The sequence below is a fragment of the Canis lupus genome, chromosome 16, assembly GCF_011100685.1.
Source record: "Canis lupus familiaris isolate Mischka breed German Shepherd chromosome 16, alternate assembly UU_Cfam_GSD_1.0, whole genome shotgun sequence".
NCBI classification, from domain to species: domain Eukaryota; kingdom Metazoa; phylum Chordata; class Mammalia; order Carnivora; family Canidae; genus Canis; species Canis lupus.
The window spans coordinates 51,014,668-51,020,645 of NC_049237.1; the positions used below are offsets into that span (position 1 = coordinate 51,014,668).

The 5,978-nt window shown below is 32.0% G+C and overlaps 1 long non-coding RNA gene across 1 annotated transcript; it reads left to right on the forward strand.

Moving 5' to 3' along the window:
- The first annotated feature begins 299 nt into the window (after positions 1-299).
- Positions 300-5,032, forward strand: LOC119874732. The gene is made up of 3 exons (XR_005371134.1): positions 300-352; positions 3,606-3,732; positions 4,943-5,032. It is a non-coding gene; the product is annotated as an uncharacterized LOC119874732 (long non-coding RNA).
- Positions 5,033-5,978: the final 946 nt, after the last annotated feature.

A 5,978-nucleotide genomic window follows, 5' to 3' on the forward strand; every position in this document is an offset into this window, starting at 1 on the left:
CTCCCAGGTCCCCCCTTTTTTCTTTTTCCTCTTTACTATTTTTCCTTGTTTTTTTTCTTCTTCCTTGGAGTTTTTTTGCCTTTTATTTTTTACTATTTTGTTTTAAAATGTGTTTTCTACTTTAGTGGTCCTTTTGTTTCATTTGTTCTGATCTTTTTCATTTTCTGGTCTCTGACCTTGTCAGAATCATCTAGGGTGGAATTTTCTTAGGTCATAGTTGATATTGTTGACTCAGCCCACTCATACAGCTACTCTGAACAAAATGACTAGAAGGAAGGAATTCACCACAAAAGAAAGAATCAGAAACAGTACTCTATTCCACAGAGTTACAGAATATGGATTCCAATTCAAGGTCAGAAAGCCAATTCAGAAGCACAATTATAAAGCTACTGGTGGCTCTGGAAAAAAGCATAAAAGATTCAAGAGACTTCATGACTGTAGAATTTAGATTTAATCAGGCCAAAATTGAAATAAATTAAATGAGATGCAATCCAAACTGGATGCCCTAATTGCTAGGGTTAATGAGATGGAAGAAAGAGTGAGTGACATAAAAGACAAGTTGATGGTAAGGAAAGAAGCTGAGGAAAAAAAAGAGAAAAACAAGAGACCATGAGGAAAGGCTAGGAAAATAAATGATAGCCTGAGAAAGAAGAATCTACATATAATTGGGGTTCCAAAAGATGCCAGGAGGGAGAGAGGGCCACAAAGTATATTTGAGCAAATCATGGCTGAGAACTTCCCTAATTTGGGGAGGGAAACAGGCATTCAGATCCAGGAGATATAGAGGACACCCCCAAATCAATAAAAACCATTCAACACCTCAACATTTAATAGTGAAACTTGCAAATTCCAAAGATAAAGAGAAAATCCTTAAAGTAGTGAAAGACAAGAGATTCTTAATTTATATGGGGAGAAATATCAGATTAACAGCAGACCTCTCCACAGGGAACTGGCAGGCCAGAAAGGGCTGGCAGGATATATTCAGGGCACTAAATAAGAAGAACATGCAGCCAAGAATACTCTATCCAGCAAGGCTCTCATTCAGAATAGAAGGAGAGATAAAGAGCTTCCAAGATAGGCAGACACTGAAAGAATATGTGACCACCAAACCAGCTCTGCAAGAAATATTAAGGGGGATACTGTAAAAGAAAGAGGAAGCCCAAAGAAATAATCCACAAAAACAGGGACTGAATAGGTATTACAATGACACTAAATTCCTATTTTTCAATAGTTACTCCGAATGTGAATGGGCTAAATATTCGCATCAAAAGATGCAGGGTATCGGACTGGATAAAAAAGCAAGACCCATCTATTTGCTACCTCCAAGAGACTCATTTTATTTTATTTTATTTATTTTATTTTATTTTATTATTTTTAAGAGATTCATTTTAGACCTAAGGACATCTCCAGCTTGAAAATGATAGTTAGGGGATCCCTGGGTGGCACAGCGGTTTAGCACCTGCCTTTGGCCCAGTGCGTGATCCTGGAGACCTGGGATCGAATCCCACATCGGGCTCCCGGTGCATGGAGCCTGCTTCTCCCTCTGCCTGTGTCTCTGCCTCTCTCTCTCTCTCTCACTGTGCCTATCATAAATAAATAAAATTTAAAAAAAAGAATTAAAAAAAAATGAAAGTTAGGAGAACCATTTACCATTCAAATGGTCCTCAAAAGAAAGCTGGGGTAGCAATCCCCATATCAGATAAAATAAGTTTATCCCAAAGACTGTAGTAAGAGATGAAGAGGGACACTATATCATACTTAAAGGGTGTATCCAACAAGAGGACCTAACAATCATGAATATTTATGCCCCTAATGTGGGGGCTGCCAAGTATATCAATTAATAACCAAAGTAAAGACATACTTAGATAATAATACACTAATTTATAAGATAAAATGTACTAGAGATATAATATACAACGTGATGACTACGGTTATCCCAACTGCATGGCACATTTGAAAGTTAGAGAGGAAATCCTAAGAATTCCCGTCATAAGGAAAAGAATAGTCTTTTTCTCTCTTTTTTTTTTAGATCTATGAGATGATGAATGTTAAGTAAGCTTATTGTAATTATTTCATAATGTATGTAAATTGAATCATTATGCTCTATGTGTTTAACTTACACAGTCCTGTATGTCAGTTATACATCAATAAAATATTTTTCAACAACATATGTTCTGGTAATGAATTCAGGAGACTGAGATATAATTGTTAATGGAATAAAGAATAATGGAAAATGAATAACATTTATTTAGATTAAGAGAACTCACTAGTAAGGCCTACATGGAACATTTTTTTGGAATCAGTGGTGAATTATTCATGATGTTAGTTTATTGTATATTTTCCTGAAATAATTTTACACAGAAGAATCACAGTTCTCTTCAATCTAGAATTACTTTATTTCATTCAACTATATCATTATTATTGTTCCATTTTACAAAAAAAAAAAGGAGGCATTGTCAGGATAAGTAAGTTATTGAGAAAGATGATCAAGTAAGATTTGAATATTCATGTATGAGAATCTTTTATTTTCTGATGTTGTCAAGAAAGTCACCTTTCAAAATGAGGTGTGTTCTCATCGATAGACATGTGTTTAATTAACATGTGGCCTATTAAATAGAAAAGAAAGACTCAGGTAGATGTTTAAGTCCAAGATATAATTCAAGATGGATATGAAATATGCATTTTAATCAAAGTGCAATAAGACTGAAATAAGATTAAATTGCAGTCAAAAGCAATTAACTGCTGATGTATAAAAATACTGACTTTTATCTTGACCTTGTTATATCTGTATCATTTTGTAGAGTATTATTTGTATGTAATTGTAAGAAATCCATTGTTATGATCCAAAATTCAAATAATTACAATTTCAAAAATCCTTTTACATTGACCTGACTTCATCATTGCAACGACTACATAAGCCATTGTCTTGCTACTTGGTGAATAAATGCATTCCCAAAAATAAATTTTGAAGAAATTTAAAAATAGTTTTAAAAAAAGCTATGGATAGTTTCTAAGATTATTTGGTAAGGCTAGTGATAATTCAGAGCTCTTTTTTCTAAGAAAAAATATCGTCAAGTTTTATATGTTTTTTAATAGTATTGAATGAATGTTTTTTGGGTATGCTTGTTTTCCTTTAAGCTTTATTTTTTACGTAACGGCAATATTACAATAATGTTACAATCACTTAACTAATTCTCCAATTTTGAGGCTTATATTTTTTTAGTGTAATTTTATTTACACTTTCTTAGCATGAAAAGACAATACAGGTTACTTAAGTTCAATAATTAAGACCCAAATCCTAATATTAACTTTTGTTCCATTGCCAGAATAATTAATGCCTTGACTTGTCTGTATCTACTATTCTTCAAAGTCAAACGCTATAAAGATAGCAAGTCTGTCACTCATTAACACCTTTGAAAACTATAGTGCACCATGTGTGCTTGTACTCACTTCCCTGAACCTACTAATTTGATTGAATTCCTCAAGTGCGCTCATTATTAGTATGAAGTGACTGACTTAGCATTTCATTTTATAATCAATAAGATTGGAAGCAGTGGAATCAGAGTCTGGTGAATAAATTAAACCCCTGTCTTTCCCTTGCACAGTCGTAGATGTCATAGGACTTCTAATATGGAAGAATCATCTCGTTGGCCTGTTCAATATATCAGCCCCATCAATTGAACACGTTGGTTGTAAAGATTAAAATAGTCAAATACTCAAAATCTATAAAAGGTAAGGGTAGTGTTTATTCTACCCTTTTAGTAATTAAATTTATTCATCCATAGTAAATATTTTGCACCTTAAAATGTGCATTTTATGGTAATGAGAAGAAAAATAACCTCTTATTTAGAATCATAAGTAACAAGATATAAATGTGTATATATTCATATATGACATATATATGCTAATATGCATACATGTGTATGTATATGAACTTTGTTTATCCACAAACACAAACATAAACATGCATGGTTATTTCAGGGGCATTTCCATTTGAGACAATTTAATGTTTTGTTTTATTTTTGAATTATGCTTTTTGTTGTATTTATTATATCATAAGAATAATAGGTATTTATTGTAGGCAATTCTGAAAATATAGAAAATAGAAGTCTCTGCGGTGGTGGCACAGTTTTATTTTTGAAATATTGGAAAATTGGATCATGGTTACATATTTATCATTATATTGCAAAAATTAATTAAGCTGCAAACTTCATAGGATTCCTAAAATTTTACTTTAATAAAAAAAGTTCTCAAAAACTTGTACACTTCTCTTGAAGGATCAGTTGCTCATATTACATTTATAATAAGTTAGGTCCTAAGAAAGAAACCTCCTCTCTTTCTGATGACTTATCTAATTACAAAGATAATTCGAACTGAATTTCACTGTAAAACATCCATAACACAATGTCCATGATTTTCATTTACGTGCTAGCTAAGGGTTGGCATCAAAATATTCATTATTCTAGGCTTCTGATAACTTACTCTGGTCTAGATAGTTCTAGAAAGCTTTTTCTGAAAATGTATTTTTAGTGAATTAATTTAATGTTTTGTTTTATTTTTGAATTATGCTTTTTGTTGTATTTATTATATCATAAGAATAATAGGTATTTATTGTAGGCAATTCTGAAAATATAGAAAAGCATAACATAAACATCATATATTAATCTATTATCTTCATCTTACAATTTAACATATATAATACAAAAATACATTTATATGCAAACATAGAGATTAATAAAAATGAAAAGCATACTTAATGTATCATCTACTTCATTATTTAAATTACAGAAATTATTTTTACTTATCATTATTTCCTAAATCTGATTTTTGTCAATTGTTTACAATGATCTCAACTGAATATATTACAGATTATTTATACAATTAACATTGTTGTATATTTGCACTAATTCTGATATAAAATCTGGTTTTCTTTCCCCCTCAGATTCCTTTGCAGATTTCTTCACATATGTGAATGCCCAAGGCTCAGACTTTGTATTTCTCAGGATTTCAAATAAAATCATATTATATACTATAATTTGCTTCTGTATTTTCTTATTTCTATTCCATCACTGGTTGAACAGTAATGATTCAAATTAAAGGCTTTTCTCAAGTATTGATGGTGGGAAAATCTGGAAATAGTTGTACTACGATGCTATAATCTCTTTCTTTGTTTTTCCGCTTCTCTACCAGGTAGATAAAGACACATAGACATATTTAGGGTTTTTTTCCTGGCATATTCTGTGGCCTTTATCTTTATAAAATTTAAGTTATTACCACATTGTTTTAATTATTGTATTTTTTATGTTTAATATTTAATAGTGCAAGTCTGCCTCTACAATTCTAATTTTCTAAAAACACCATGTTTTCAAGAAAACACAAAACACATTTTCACCCGGGGATTTATTTTAATAAGATTTAAAAGGTTATAATCTTGATAAAGCTATAAATCCATTTACAGAGAACTGCCTTTGAATCTGTCAGGGTTGCAACAGGAAGCAGATGGCATGCTTAAAAGAAGATGTGGTGAAGAATTTTTACATATCAAGGATTAGCTAGAGAAGAGTGGGTGCTTTAAAATGGATAGTAGTAAAGCTTGCCATCCTCAGGCCACAGAAGAGAAGTGAGCTGTGTCCAGTTAGGGTTCACAGCCAAGTTAAGGTAAGTATGCTGGAGGGAGTCAAGGCAAGACACTTGCCTGCCAGCACTTCTCATTGGCTAAACCCAACCAGAAATCATTGCATAAGTAAGCTGTGCAAATGTAGCCCATATTCTGGTTCCTCTCATAAAAGGCAAGAGACGAAAGAAAGGTGGGTGGTAAGGGATCCAAACACAAGGAAACAGACATGGCTTTATTGGAAATACAATTAATCCAATGAATATCTTTCGTCTAATCATATGCTTCTTTATATATCTGGTCTCCCTTTAGAATAGTTGAAAAATATTAATCATGTCTTCAACAATTTTCTTGCAAATTTACT